Here is a 17,454-nt window from a genome sequence, read left to right on the forward strand (position 1 = left end):
TCTATGCTTGGCTGCCATCTGACAAATAAAATAATATTTTGTCCGTAATAATTTCATCATGTAAGCTATACCCGCACTGCATCTGCGAGCTGTTGGCGAGAGAGCCTGTGCCAATACCAAAATGTGCACAGTCGCTATACACTGAGTGTACAAAACATTAGGAACACCTGCTCTTTCCATGACATAGATTGAGCAGGTGAATCCAGGTGAAAGATGAATTGATGTCACTTGTTAAATCCACTTCAATCAGTGTAGATAAAGTGGAGGAGACAAGTTAAAGGATTTTTAAGCCTTAAAACAATTGAGACATGGATGGTGTATGTGTGTCATTCAGAGGGTGAATTAGCAAGACAAAATATTTAAGTGCCTTTGAACATGGTATGATAGTAGGTGCCAGGTGAAATGGTTTCAGTGTGTCAAGAACTGCAACTCTGCTGGGTTTTTCATGCTCAACAGTTTCCCGCATGTATCAAGAATGGTCCACCACCCAAATGACATCCAGCCAACTTGACACAACTGTGGGAAACATTGGAGTCACCATGGGCCAGTATCCCTGTGTAACCCTTTCGACACCTTGTAGAGTCTATGCCCCGATGAATTGAGGCTGTTCTGAGGAGGTGTTCCTAATGTTTTATGAGAAGTGCACAATTTTTTTGTGAGAGCAGAGTCGAAAATGCCATAGAATATTTTTTATTCGGTACATGTGAATTTAACGGCTAAAGGTATTTTTATGTGCAATACCTCATCACGCACAGCCTTTTATCTGCCACAAGTCAATTTGATGTAAACATATCTCTGGTGGGAAAATGCATACTGTTTATATGCAGATTTTAGAATATTCGCATGAAAATCTGTTGCCAATTAGTTGAAAACCTAGCTAGTGTTATCATGTTGTACCCTTATGTTGGTATATGTGAACGAGTGCTGAGTGATTAGTGCTGTTTGAGGTCTGTTCATTTTTTTTTTACATTAAATGCGCTGTGCATTATGTGGGTTCAATGCTGTAACAACACAGAATAAAACAATTAATACAAGTCTCATGATGGTAGTGACTGTCCGATACTGCTTATCACTTATTAACCATCATTTATTCACATTTGTTTTATTTGATGACTTAATTATTTCATTCCAAGTCATCATCTCATCTCTATAGAGCTGCTGCCTATGCTGTCTGACAAAAAACAACAACATTATTTTAGGAGTTCTTCAAAGTAAATCAACTTAAATCTGTTTTACCTCATTTCTACCACCATGTTACATGTGCAGTAAGAGAAAAAAAACTATAGTCCACCTTTATTTGCTCAATATGAAAGTGGTCAGATGACGCAGATGCTAAGATACAGGACTGGTTTGCTAGGACAGACTGGAATATGTTCCGGGACTCATCCGATGGCATCGAGGAGTATACCACATCAGTCACCGGGTTCATCAATAAAGCATCGATGACATTGTCCCCAGAGTGACCGTACATAGATACCCCAAACAGAAGCCATGGATTACAGGCAACTTCCTCACTGAGCTAAAGGGTAGAGCTGCCGCTTTCAAGGATCAGGACTCCAACCCACTAAGCCGATGTAAGTAAGACCTTTAAACAGGTCAATATTCACAAGGCAGCAGGGCCAGACAGATTACCAGGATGTGTACACGGAGCAGGCGCTGACCAACTGGCAAGTGTCTTCACTGACATTTTCAACCTGTCCCTGGCCGAGTCTGTAATACCTACAGTTGAAGAAACAAAACAACCATTCATTGTGTAGCTGGGACCCCTGGGATTGCAAAGAGAGGAAGATCTTCAAAGATAAGTGATTTATTTTATCGCTATTTGTGATTTTGTGACGCCTGTGCTTGTTTGAAAAAGTATTTTGATGTGGCGCACTGTCCTCAGATAATCGCATGGTATGCTTTCGCCATAAGGCCTTTTTGAAATCTGACAATGCGGTTGGGTTAACAAGAAGTTAAGCTTTTAAATGATGTAAGACACTTGTATTTTCATGAATGTTTAATATTACCATTTTGAATTTCGTGCTCTGCAATTTCACCGGATGTTGTCGTAGTGGAAAGCTAGCGGGACACCAAGACATAAGAGGGCTTGTAAAGTAAGCATTTCACGGTAAGGTCTACCCATGTTGTTTTCGGCGCATGTGACAAATAACATTTGATTTGGATAAATAAGGCATACATTTATGGCTGCTAAATACCAACTATCAATCACTAAGATCATGTATTTTCAGGTAGAAATACCTCGCGAAGCAACTGCTCTTTACGCCTCTCAATCACGCGTTCTTCTTTCTTCTCTTCATCTCCGTGCCTGCCCCGTAAGCGGCAATGGATTGTGGTCATTGTAGTTAATTACAATGTCTTCTGCGCTAAACTATGGAGAATATCGGCCTGGTGGAAACTACAACTCCCTACTACATCACACAGTTCGGGCTTCATCTGATTTATCTCTAGAGAAACTGTGTATTGAGCTCACAGAAAAAAACTGAATGAAATGGTTGGTCAATTAGTTGCTTAAAAACCTAACATGGACTCAGAAATTCAAAAGTTTTGAGAATATTTCTGGCCAAAACTTACCTAAAAAACTATTTAATTGTCAGGAGCTGTTCTGTGTAAGTCATTGTTTTACAGCAATCTGCTGTTTTGGGGTTTGCATTGATATTGAAATGACTGTAGTTGTGGCTTCTCTCTCGACTGAGCACCCCTGTTCATGATGCATCAAGGTATTTAAAAAGGATATGGTTATTTCAAACCCAGTATCACAGATTATTACGAAATAGACACAATTTGAAAATGTGTACAGGCACACGAAAAAGTATACTTTCTTTGTGTGCAGAACATGATTTTGCATACAGTGCATTTCAATCACAGATAAAGACAGTAAGTTACTTCAGACAGAAACAATATGAGGAAAGTTGTTGGGGAGGATGAGTGGTTGTATAATGCAAATGTCTAGTAACACAAAGGTTGTGTGTTCGAATCTCATCGTGGACAACTTGAGCTAATTAGCAACTAAATTCTACTACTTACCACAGTAAAATTGTCAAAGGCTCCAGCCACCCTAGCCATAGACTGTTCTCTCTGCTACTGCACGCCAAGTCTAGGTCCAAGAGGCTTCCAAACAGCTTCTACCCCCCAAGCCATAAGACAGACTACTGAACATCTAATCAAATGGCTACCCAGACTACTTGCATTGCCCCTCCCCCTCTTTAAGTTGCTGCTGCTTTCTGTTATTATCTATGCATAAGTCACTTTAATAACTCTATGCACATATATACTACCTCGATTACCGTACTGGTACCCACTGTATATAGCCTCTCTATTGTTATTTTACTGCTGCTCTTTAATTATTTGTGACTTTATTTCTTATTATTGTAGGTATTTTTCTTAAAACTGCATTGTTGGTTAAGGGCTTGTAAGTAAGCATTTCACTGTTGTATTCAGCGCATGTGACAAATAAAATTTGATTGGATTTTTAGCTACATTTCCTATCTTTTGTAGAGGCATTGTTTTGTCTGAGTCACTTCCTTGTGTGTGTGTTTATGTGTGACTGTGTCTGTGCGCACACGTGTGCCTGTACATGCGTGTGTGTGTTTGTTTTAGGAACTGGAGTGTAATAATTCAATCCACAGTATGTAGGATCTAATAATTTTGCTACAATGTGAACACTATGATATTCCTCTTTGTAAACAGGATCCAGTACCATTTAAAATTGAAATAATTATCCTTTTTCAACAATGTTCCTTATTACAGGTCAATTGATTGAATGCCAACACATAACCACTTAACTGTAGCATAATTCATATTCAGTAAGTTATTCAGTGTACTTGTTTTGGACTACTAACTATATTCCACTATGAGACAAACCTTTTTCCCTGCTTTCTTTCCAGGAGGAAGTGTCAGGTGTCAGGTGTCTGCAGCACTGAGCTTTGACTAACGATGGGTGTTTGTTATTAACGGCTGAGCTGAGAGCGGGACCAGGCAGAGCCCAGGGACAGGTTGCTATAGGGCCCTCAGAAAGGTAACAGACTGACATAGTATTTATTTATTTTTTACCTTTATTTAACTAGGCAAGTCAGTTAAGAACAAATTCTTATTTTCAATGACAGCCTAGGAACAGTGGGTTAGAACAGCTCGGGGGTTTGAACTTGCAACCGCCGGTTACTAGTCCAACGCTCTAACCACTAGGCTTCCCTGCCACCCCAATAGTTCACTATCTTGTATCCCTCGATCATATAGTTTTTAGTATATAATATTATAGTATACTATACCACACACTGTATTGATATGCTAATATTAGGTTTGCATATGCCCTACCCCTTTGTACCTTGTCAGCTCGGGGGTTTGAACTTGCAACCTTCCGGTTACTAGTCCAACGCTCTAACCACCAGGCTACCCTGCCGCCCCAATATCAACCCTACATAAAAAAATACTACAGTTTACTATAGAATACTATACTACCTCGTATCCCTCGATCATGTAGTTTTTAGTATATAATATTGTAGTATACTGTAGAATACTATACCACACTGTATTGATATGCTAATAGGTTTGCATATGCCCCGCCCATTTCCCTCCCCCTTAATCCAAATTGTGCCACCCATAACTGAAAAATCTACTGGCCAAGTATAGATCATATACTGTGTTCCTTACATGTTATAGAAAAAAAAGCAGAAGTGCTGAACTGAGCTAGTCAGACTAGCTGACTAGCTCAATCTGACCTACCTACCTACAGGTTATGGATAATTTGTACAGGTTATGGATAGTTTGTACAGGTTATGGATAGTTTGTACAGGTTATGGATAGTTTGTCCAGTAAGGAGAAAGACCCAAAAACTAAAAACATATCATTAATATTACAGTATATTTTTACATTTGGGACGCAAATACACAAATGAGGGTTTCAGTGTGACAACACCATCACTGAAGTATCTAAAAGCCACAGGTCATGTAAGGGTTAATGGGTAGCCTAGTGTTACTAAGACATTGATTCTATCATATGGTGAACGAAGCCTGCTCTGGTTCCTTGTGTATCACTATCCCAGTCTCAGCGAGGTGTACTGTGGAGAGGAGAGCACGTTTCCCCCATCCTCACACTTCAATCCCTGTTCCCTTATGATAATCCTCATCATATCCAATTATCTGAACGTAATTCAAAATAATACCACCAATAATTTGTTAAAACGCTCGTGGTCACTGTCTGTTCTTTACGCTAATTGTATGACTTTTAAATGATAAATGATCTAAGGACTGCGTTTGGAGTTTTAGAACATTAGTGGTTCATGTTTCATGTTCATGTTTCACATTGTGCATTTAATAATAAGCATGCAGTAGAAAATAAAGCTTGACTGATAGCCAAACTTAATAGCTCAAATTAAAGCACCAAGACATAATGATGTCACAAGCAATACACAAGATGTCCAGTAGATGGAGTTACGCACCCAGTTATAGACAAGTCTAACCATTCTTCTGGTTTAGGCTACTTATCACCCATACTACCATAGACGACAAGAACACAATACCAGCATGCAGAATAACAGATATCTTAAGTTCGTACATATTATACAAAAACAGCTTGGACTCTTAAGAGAAATGTCTACTTAGGGTGTATTAGGGACTATTGTACTATCTTGATATAGACTCATTAGCAGCCTACATTTGTGACAGACAGTATGAACCAGTCAGCATCAGTCAAAGGTCAGGGTTGTGGCTTTGAACAAAGTAGTTTCACTGCACGATTTAGTTAATCAGCTCTTTGATTGTGAAGAGAGTTTATCCTTGTCTGATAATGTCCCAGAAGCACAAGCAATATGGAAATATATGACTTTTCTAAACTTTCCATCAATTTGCAATCAGTATAGCTAAGAGATTATCATCTTGTGTTTTTCTACTCCAATCATCGGCATTATGATTATGAAGAAGGGCTGATTATGTCGGTGGCTGAGGAGGAGAAGGACTCATTCTGTTCTGTAATAGAAAATATGGAAGATATCGCTGTTGTTTGCTTCATTGACCATAATGTAGTGTTGATGAAGTGATTTAGTCTCAGTCATTCATCAGCCAGTGCGTCAGTGAGCTCACCCTGTTCCTCCTCATGTTTATCAACCAGTTGGTTTCTGCCTTTGATGGTCATTTAAATCCCTAATCTTCTCACAGGGATTTGTCTTGCTGCCACTCAACTTGAAACAACATTTTGGTCACAGTAACATATTATGTTGTGCTTCCCTCCTTCAGTCGTTCTAGTTGTGTATAGTGACAAAAACATGTTATTAACTGAAAGTGGCAAGGGATTAAATGCATAGGCCTTCATAAGTCTGCGCATATTTCCTTTTTTTGTAAAATGCCTTTTGTTCACCCTCATTGTGTGTTGTGTTAATTACTGCGATCACTCACCATTGAGTCCCGCTAGGGGTTCCAGCTGCCTCCCACTCAAATGAAGGATGCACAGAAACTAAATGATCAACTAAACCACACTTTAAATTGTCTACCCCTAGCTAGATTGTACCAAGTGGAGAGATCTTTGTAATATTACTCATAAAGCTTACATGTAGCTAACCTTTACGTGCAGTAACTACAGTGCATTCGGAAAGTACTCAGATCTCTTGACTTTTCCCACATTTTGTTAGGTTACAGCCTTATTCTGAAATTGATTAAATAAAACAATTCCTCGTCAATCTACACATAATACCCCAGAATGACAAAGCGAAAACAGGTTTTTAAAAATGTTTGCAAATGTATAAAAGTTACAAAACAGAAATAACTTATTTACATACTTTAAGTATTCAGACCCTTTGCTATGAGAGTCGAATTGAGCTCAGTTGCATCCTGTTTCCATTGATCATCCTTGAAATGTTTCTACAACTTGATTGGAGTCCACTTGTAGTAAATTCAATTGATTTGACATGATTTGGAAAGGCACACACCTGTTCATATAAGGTCCCACAGTTGACAGAGCATGTCAGAGCAAAAAAGACAGGATAGTGTCGAGGCACGGATCTGGTTAAGGGTACCAAAAAAAATTCTGCAGCATTGAAGGTCCCCAAAAACACAATGGCCTCCATCATTCTTAAGTGGAAGAAGTTTGTAACCACCGAGACTCTTCCGAGAGCTGGCCGCTCGGCTAAACTGAGCAATCTGGGGAGAAGAGCCTTGGTCAAGGAGGTGACCAAGAACCAGATGGTCACTCTAACAGAGATCCAGAGTTCCTGTGTGGAGGAGAAAGTTACAGAAGGATAACCATCTCTGCAGCACGTCATCCAATCAGGCCTTTGTTGTAGAGTGGCCAGACTGAAGCCACTCCTCAGTAAAAGGCACATGACAGCCCACTTGGAGTTTGCCAAAAAGCACATAAAGAGACCTCTCAGACCATGAGAAACAAGATTCTCTGGTCTGATGAAACCAAGATTGAACTCTTTGGCCTGAATGCCAAGTGTCACATCTGGAGGAAACCTGACACCAAATGGTGATGGCAGCATCGTTCTGTAGGGATGTTTTTCAGCGGCAGGGACTAGGAGACTAGTTAGGATCGAGTGAAAGATGAATGGAGAAAAGTACAGAGGGAACCTTGATGAAAACCTGTTCCAGAGCGCTCAGGACCACATACTGGGGCAAAGACCTTCCAGGACCTAAGACCTTCCAACAGGACAATGCAGGAGTGGCTTCGGGACAAGTCTCTGAATGTCCTTGAGTGGCCCAGCCATAGCCAGGAATTAAACCCAATCTCTGGAGAGACCTGAAAATAGTTGTGCAGCAACGCTCTACATCCAACCTAACAGAGCTTGAGAGGATCTGCAGAGAAGAATGGGAGAAACCCCCCAAATACAGGTGTGCCAAGCTTGTAGCGTCATACCCAAGAAGACTCAAGCCTGTAATCGCTGCCAAAGGTTTTTCAACGAAATCTCCATTGATCTTTTTATTTATTTTTTATTTCACCTTTATTTAACCAGGTAGGCTAGTTCAGAACAAGTTCTCATTAGCAACTGCGACCGTGCCAAGATAAAGCAAAGCAGTGTGACACAGACAACAACTCAGAGTTACACATGGAGTAAACAATAAACAAGTCAATGACACAGTAGAAAAAATAAAGTCTATATACAGTGTGTGCAAAAGGCATGAGGAGGTAGGCAATAAATAGACCATACGTGCGATTAATTACAATTTAGCAGATTAATACTGGAGTGATAAATGAGCAGATGATGATGTGTAAGCAAAGTAAATCAAATAAAAACAGTATGGGGATGAGGTAGGTAGATTGGGTGGGCTATTTACAGATGGACTATGTACAGCTGCAGCGATCTTTGGGGCTGAATCTGTGTTTGAAATTCACTGCTCGATTGAGGGACCTTACAGTTAATTGTATATGTGGGGTACAGAGATGAGGTACTTATTAAAAAGTCCAAGCAACTTATTATGTGTCTTGTTAAGCACATTTTTACTCCTACATTTATTTAGGCTTGCCATAACAAAGAGGTTCAATACTTACTGACTCAAGCCATTTCAGCTTTTCATTTTCAATACATTTGTTGAAATTAATACATAATGCCACTTTGATATTATGTGGTATTGTGTGTAGGCCAGTGACACACTCAATTTGACCCCTTTTAAATTCAGGCTGTAACAAAACAAAATATAGAAAAAGTTTTTTTTATTTATTTTTTATTAAAAGAGGGTGTGAGTACTTTCTGAAGGCACTGCTACTACATGATATAGGCAGCAAGGATAGTAATGCCTGTCATATAAATCCTTTGTGGATGTTTCAGAAGCTTGACGAGCATTTCTAATATGTTAGAAACGCTCGTCAAGCTTCTGCACTCATAACTCAATTATTTGTTGCCTATAGACGTTCAAGCCTCTCCAGATGCAAGTGGACCTCCAATGCCACCATAATCTGATTAACTTCAATCAGACATTTCCCTCTCCTAATACATAGAAGATGCATTAGACATTGTGGAGCTGTCATCCTAAGTACATAAGGAAGAGGCATTATAAAGACTCCATATTTTTTGATGTGTGGTAAGGTCAAAGTGCACGTGTCCATGTGTTAAACATCTGGATGTCTAGGCTGCCAACCAGAGGCAACAGTTTGAAAGGAGTTTCTTTATGCACACTTTATGGACAACACAACCTGTCCAATGGACCAACTTTAGGCTACCTGCTATTAGAGAAATCTCTGTGTCTGTGAAATAATGTCCAATCATCTTTGTGCACGGATTCGATCACATGCCTTATGGCACACTTGATATTGTACAGTTTAACACTCAGTTTGAACACATTTCATAATATCACATTCTCAGCACATTGGGCTGCACAGGTGCATCAAAGCAGGGACCGAGAGACTGAAAAACAGCTTCTATCTCAAGGCCATCAGACTATTAAACAGCCACTACTAACATTGAGTGGCTGCTGCCAACACACTGACTCAACTCCAGCCACTTTAATAATGGGAATTGATGGAAATTGATGTAAAATATATCAATATATAGCCACTTTAAACAATGCTACTTAATATAATGTTTACATACCCTACATTACTCATCTCATATGTATATGTATTCTTATTGGCAGACTCGACAGCCTTGGTTTCTAAAATGATTGCCTCGCCTGGTTTACCAACTACTTCTCTGATATAGTTCAGTGTGTCAAATCGGAGGGCCTGTTGTCCGGACCTCTTACAGTCTCTATGGGTGTGCCACAGGGTTCAATTCTCGGGCAGACTCTCTTTTCTGTATACATCAATGATGTTGCTCTTGCTGCTGGTGATTCTCTGATCCACCTCTACGCAGACGACACCATTCTGTATACTTCTGGCCCCTCTTTGGACACTGTGTTAACTAACCTCCAGACGGGCTTCAATGCCATACAACTCTCCTTCCGTGGCCTCCAACTGCTCTTAAACGCAAGTAAAACTAAATGCATGCTATTCAATTGATCACTGCCCGCACCTGCTCGCCCGTCCGGCGTCACTACTAGTGATGCTGGACGGCTCTGACTTAGAATGCGTGGACAACTACAAATACCTGGGTGTCTGGTTAGACTGTAAACTCTCCTTCCAGACTCACATTAAGCATCTCCAATCCAAAATTTAATCTAGAATCGGCTTCCTATATCGCAACAAAGCATCCTTCACTCATGCTGTCAAACATACCCTCATAAAACTGACCATCCTACCGATCCTCGACTTCGGTGATGTAATCTATAAAATAGCCTCCAATACTCTACTCAACAAACTGGATGCAGTCTATCACAGTGCCATCCGTTTTGTCACCAAAGCCCCATACACTACCCACCATTGCGACCTATACGCTCTCGTTGGTTGGCCCTCGCTTCATACTCGTCGCCAAATCCACTGGCTACAGGTTATCTACAAGTCTCTGCTGGTAAAGCTCCGCCTTATCTCAGCTCACTGGTCACCATAGCAGCACCCACTCGTAGCACGGGCTCCAGCAGGTGTATCACACTGGTCACCCCCAAAGCCAATTCCTCATTTGGTCGTCTTTCCTTCCAGTTCTCTGCTGCCCATGACTGGAACGAATTGTAAAAATCTCTGAAGTTCGAGACTCACATCTCCCTCACTAGCTTTAAGCACCAGCTGTCAGAGCAGCTTACAGATCACAGCACCTGTACATAGCCCATCTGTAAACAGCCCATCTATCTACCTACCTCATCCCCATACTGGTATTTATTTATTTATTTTGCTCCTTTGCACCCCAGTATCTCTACCTGCACATTCATCTTCTGCCGATCTACCATTCCAGTGTTAATTGCTATATTGTAATTACTTCGCCACCATGGCCTATTTATTTCCTTAACTTACCTCATTTGCACTCACTGTATATAGACTTTTTGTTTTCTTTTGTTCTACTGTATTATTGACTGTGTTTTGTTTATTCCATGTGTAACTCTGTGTTGTTGTATGTGTCAAATTGCTACGCTTTATCTTGGCCAGGTCGCAGTTGCAAATGAGAACTTGTTCTCAACTAGCCTAACTGGTTAAATAAAGGTGAAAAAAAAAGTATATACTGTACTCTATATCATCTACTGCATCTTTATGTAATACATGTATCACTAGCCACGTTAAACTATGTCACTTTGTTTACATACCCTACATTACTCATCTCATATGTATATACTGTACTCGATACCATCTACTGCATCTTGCCTATGCCGTTCTGTACCATCACTCATTCATATATCTTTATGTACATATTCTTTATCCCTTTACACTTGTGTGTATAAGGTAGTAGTTTTGGACTTGTTAGGTTAGATTACTCGTTGGTTATTACTGCATTGTCGGAACTAGAAGCACAATAATTTTGCTACACTCGCATTAACATCTGCTAACCATGTGTATGTGACAAATAAATGTGATTTGATTTGAAGTTTACCATTGTGTAACAATAAGAGATGTAATGAAACAGAAACGCTTCTGACTCTGCAGCAACCAGGCTCATTCAAGGACTCAAGTCATGTCGGTAGAATTGCAAGGTTGGCATGGCAACATTTTTGGGGGACTGAAAATGGAGAGGTAGAGTGTTAACACCTTGAACAATGAAGTTCTCCTTGAGTGTGTAACGATACTGCTGTGCTGCCTAGGCTCCCTAGCCCACTAGTCTAAGACCAGACACAGACAGTTGACTTGATACAAGACGGGTTCATTCTTCTCCACCCTGGGCTCTGGGGAGATCTGCTTCATTAGCCCAGGCAGGCAATAAGGGTCAGTCCACTCTGGAGGGACGAGCTATTGTTCATTTGTTGTCGCCACATAGAACGATGGCCAGAGGTTGACAACACATTAGATCACGTGATGTACAGAGTGATTGAGCCAGCGCTCATCTATCCTGGAGAGGTCTTAGATGAAGATGCTATGGTTTATACAGTGCGTACTGCAAGCATTGCATAAGGCACACGAGAGAAAATGAAAAAGTCATGTCAACAACAACAGAAATCTTTCAGCTCCAAATTTCTCTTATCAGCTGTAACAATGCTCCTATAATGCTCCCCACTCAGGGACTTATTCAACTGGAAGTGTGAAGGAGGGAGATGGAGAGAGCAAGAGAGGGATAATAAAGTGCTGTCATTATTGCGTGGTATATCAGGAATGGTGTCTTTTTTATTTGATAAATACTTGCAAATATTCCTGAATATTCCTGATGAAAAGGCACCTTTTCATATGAGCTTATGGCGTCTAGATGATGTCAAGAATCAGCGAGCTCACTCTGTACATAGTGAGTTTGGGATTTCAGCTACAAACCTTTTAAGATGCAAAGGTGGGTGGCAGAGATAAGAGTGGGACAAAATGATTATATTTAAGAGCCCCATACTTTAATGCACAAACTTATTTCACTCACAAAGGAAAATAAGTCACTTTACTACCTGTATGAAGATGTATAACTCTCAATAGCCTGTCAGTCCATGTCAAAAAGCCAGTTCATTCAAATTCAGAGGTTGGCAGTAAGTGTGACTGCAGATAAGGAAGGTTTTCTTTGGTGGATGATGGAGATCCATTTGGCTCTCTAAAGCTAAAAAATGAACTGCTTTAGAAACCGTCTAATGCTTGAAACTTGGAGAATACTGTCAACTAGCAAAATTCGATACTGAACAACAACAAAAATGTATAAAATGGTCTCACTATCATACAGTCATGAAATAATAAAACAACAACATTAGCTTCAAGAGACAACCAAGTGGGCGTAGACATTTTGCAACCATACAACGGTCAGTTATCACTGGACCCAACGCTGCTAATAGAAATACAAGGGAGAGCATAAACATCATGTAAAGAATTATGTTTATTCACAAATAAATCAGATGGCATAACAGAATAAAAAAATGTATAGGCTCAGCCAAATTAAAATGCAAATAAACTATCTATTTTAGATTGGTAAAACAGATTCGATATGTGAATGCTTCCATACAGCCAGTACACAGTAGGTAGTGTAAAGCATAGCAGAGAGAACATTCGACCAACCTTTACTTGGCAATACTTAATTCCCGACTTGGAAGACTTCTAAACTTCCATGTCTAGATGCAGGGGGTTCATTTGAATTTAGAAAATGCTCCTTTATTAAATTCATGTTTTGCTCCATAAATTAATCCAACAATGTGTACCCCTGTACACATTGTTGGATTACTTCCTCTCTTCCTAACACACTCACTTGCTATATCAACTCAAAACAGGAAGGAAAAGTGGGATCCTTGGGATGTCCAACTCAGACGACACCCCATTGAATATTAATGTAAGGGTTAAGGTTAAGGTTAGGGTTAGGTAAGGGTTATTATAGTTCAATTTGGGGTAAGGGTAGGGTTTAAGATTTGGGTTTAGGATAGAGACGTCCCAGAGCCAAGAGACTATACACACTCAAGGAACCATGGAACCTTGTGGGTAACAGCTATATGAAGGTGGCAGCAGGTAGCCTGGAAGTTAAGAGCGTTGGGCCAGTAACCAAAAGGTCGCTGGTTTGAATCCTTCAGTCGACTAGATGAAACATAACATTTGTTGATGTGCCCTTGAGCAAGGCACTTAACCTCAATTGCTCCTGTAAGTTGCTCTGGATGAGAGCATATGCTAAAATATAAAAAAACGACAGTTGAAGTCGGAAGTTTACATTCACCTCAGCCATATACATTTCAACTCAGTTTTTCACAATTCTTGACATTTAATCATAGTAAAAATTCCCTGTCTTAGGTCAGCTAGGATCACCACTTTATTTTAAGAATGTGAAATGTCAGAATAAATAGAGAAAATTATTTATTTAAGCTTTTACTTCTTTCATCACATTCCCAGTGGGTCAGAAGTTTACATACACTCCATTAGTATTTGGTAGCATTGCCTTTAAATTGTTTAACTTGGGTCAAACATTTCAGGTAGCCATCCACAAGCATCCCACATTAAGTTGGGTGAATTTTGGCCCATTCCCCCTGACAGAGCTGGTGTAACTGAGTCAGGTTTGTAGGCCTCCTTGCTCGCACAAGCTTTTTCGGCTCTGCCCACAAATCTTCTGTATGATTGAGGTCAGGGCTTTGTGATTACCACTCCAATACCTTGACTTTGTTGTCCTTAAGCCATTTTGCCACAAATTTGGAAGTATGCTTGGGGTCATTGTCCATTTGGAAGACCCATTTGCGACTAAGCTTTAAAACCTGTTGAGGCGAGGGGTTCCCCTACGGGAACTCCACCCCCCCCCCCCCCCATTCAGCTGAAACGGTGGCGCAGGGAATGCAAAAATATTCTTAGAAATATTTAACCTCCACACATTAACAAGTCCAATACCTCAAATGAAAGATAAACACCTTGTTCATCTACCCAGCGTATCAGATTTTTAAAATGTTTTACGGCGAAAACACAGCATATATTTATGTTAGACCACCACCAAAACAAAGAAAAAACATAGCCATTTTGTCCAGCAAAATATAAATTGACAAAAGCAGGATTTAAAAAAAAATCATTCACTAACCTCTTGAAAATCTTCATCAGATGGCATGTTACACAGTACACTTGTTTTGTTCGATAATATGCATTTAATATCCATAAATCTCGGTTTACATTGACGCCATGTTCAGAAAATTCTCCAAAATGTCCGGAGGAATTATAGAAAGCTACGCCAGATAACAGAAATACTCATCATAAACTTTGACTAAAGATACATGTTCTACATATAATTAAAAAGATACACTGTTTCTTAATGCAACTGCTGTGTCACATTTTTTTTTTATGTTACGGAAAAAGCCTAACATTGCAATAATTTGAGACGGCGCTCAGACGTAACAATATTTCTCCGCTATGTTGGAGTCAACAGAAATACAAAATTACAACATAAATATTCCCTTACCTTTGATGATTTCCATCAGAATGTAGTGCAAGGAGTCCTAGTTCAACAATAAATCGTTTTGTTTCATAATGTTCAATTCTAGTGTCCAAGTAGCAGCATTTGCTACCACTTTCAGCTCAAATGCCCAAAAAATGACTTCTGGTCCAGGATAACTTTGCATCAAAACTTCCAAATTACATATTACAGGTCGACGAATCTGGTCAAACTAAGTGCAGAATCAATCTTCAGGATGTTATAATCATACAGATCGAATATCATTCCAACCGGACCATTCATGTTCATCTGGGGCTGATTGGAACAGCCGAAGCACTCGAACGCAAATGCGCCTCACGCACATGGAAATCTTTTGCGACACTTACTACTTTCCTTCCCATTAGGTCAAAGTTCACAGCAAATGCTCCATTACACTTTCTACTGAATGAGGACATCTAGTGGAAGACATAGGAAGTGTTTCCAGATCCATAACTTGTTGGGAAGGGAGGGAGCGATGACGTCAAAGTTGCCCCAACTTTCAGGATTTCAAAACTAGTTTGGAAGATTGCCTGCCCTGTGAGTTCTGTTATACTCACAGACATAATTCAAATGGTTTTAGAAACTTCAGAGTGTTTTCTATCCAATATTAATAATAATATGCATATATTAGCAATTTAGGACAGATTTTGATGCAGTTCACTATGGGCACGCAATTCATCCAAAGGGGAAATACTGCCCCCTATCTCTAACAGGTTCTTCCTGACTGATGTATTGAGATGTTGCTTCACTATATTAATGTAATTATCCTTCCTCATGATGCCATATATTTTGTGAAGTGCACCAGTCCCTCCTGCAGCAAAGCACCCCCACAACATGCTGCCACCCCCGTGATTCACGGTTGGGATGGTGTTCTTCAGCTTGCAAGCATCCCCCTTTTTCCTCCAAACATAACAATGGTCATTATGGGCATGCAGTTCAATTTTGTTTCATCAGACCAGAGGACACTTCTCCAAAAAGTACGATCTTTGTCCCACGGGCATTTGCAAACGTTAGTCTGGCTCTTTTAATGGCGGTTTGGACCAATGACTTCTTCCTTGCTGAGCGGCCTTTCAGGTTATGTCGATATATGACTCATTTTACTGTGGATGCATAAACTTTTGTACCTGTTTCCTCCAGCATCTTCACAGCATCTTTGCTGTTGTTCTGGAATTGATTTGCACTTCTCGCTCCTTCCTGAGCGGTATGACGGTTGCGTGGTCCCATGGTGTTTATACTTGTGTACTATAGTTTGTACAGATGAACGTGGTACCTTCAGGCATTTGGAAATTGCTCCCAAGGATGAACCGGACTTGTGGAGGTCTAACATTTTTTTTCTGAGATCTTGGCTGATTTCTTTTGATTTTCCCATGATGTCAAGCAAATAGGCACTGAGTTTGAAGGTAGGCTTTGAAATACATCCACAAGTACACCTCCAATTGACTCAAATGTTGGCAATTAGCAATCAGAAGTCATGACATCATTTTCTGTAATTTTCCAAGCTGTTTAAAGGCACAGTCAACTTAGTTTACCTGTATGTAAACTTCTGACCCACTGGAATTGTGATAGTGAATAATAAGTGAAATAATCTGTCTGTAAGCAATTGTTGGAAAATATTACTTGTGCCATGCACACTGTAGATGTCCTAACTGACTTGCCAAATCTATAGTTTGTTAATGAGTGGTTGAGTGGTTGAAAAACAAGTTTTAAAAACTCCAACCTAAGTTTATGTAAACTTCCGACTTCTGCTGTATGTGGTTAAACAGCTCCATATCCCTACAATGTGTATTAAGGTGACTTGTGTCACAAATAGGCCACTGCTGTACATCATGTAGGAAATAAACATCCTGTTTTCCAATCTGAGGCTATTCTGACATGTTGTCTGACATTTTAGACCAAGTGTGTAAATGATGTCCAATTTCATGCAAATTGGTTCAGTGGTTGATTCCATAGCCATTGATACAGGTGCTTCTTCACACAGGCAGGTAGACTTGAATCTGGGTGAATCTACAGTACTGATTTCTACATAGATGTTTTAAAATTTAACTAGGCAAGTCAGTTAAGAACAAACTCTTATTTACATTGACGGCCTACCCCGGCCAAACCTGAACGACGCTAGGCAAATTGTACACCGCCTATGGGACTCCCAATCACGGTCGGATGTGATACAGCCTGGATTCAATCCAGGGACTGTTGTGATGCCTCTTACACTGAGGTGCAGTGCCTTAGACCGCTGCGCCACTCAGGAGCCCACTCGGGATGCTGGAGTGCCTTATCAGTGGACAGCTGCTGGAACACTCTTCCATTTCTATATTTCGCTCTCAGACATTGTGATAAAGTTATTTTAGAATCCATTTCATCCTGTAGTGCTGCAATGCTGTGCAGATGATGTGTCTGTTATCTGTGTGCAGAGATATAGTACGCTCACTGAATTAGATATTCATCTGAATAACGTTTTTTACAGTGTGGGGTAGATCTACTAAACCATTCTTGTACCGTAGGCATGTGCAGATACTGTACGAATTGTACTGGTACTGTATGTAGGCCTATGGAACATTGACATGCAGGAAACTGCAATATATAAAACATTAGAGGTTGCATTTGATCAGGTTAGATACTGG

The sequence above is a fragment of the Oncorhynchus clarkii genome, chromosome 12 (assembly GCF_045791955.1).
Source record: "Oncorhynchus clarkii lewisi isolate Uvic-CL-2024 chromosome 12, UVic_Ocla_1.0, whole genome shotgun sequence".
Classification (NCBI taxonomy): domain Eukaryota; kingdom Metazoa; phylum Chordata; class Actinopteri; order Salmoniformes; family Salmonidae; genus Oncorhynchus; species Oncorhynchus clarkii.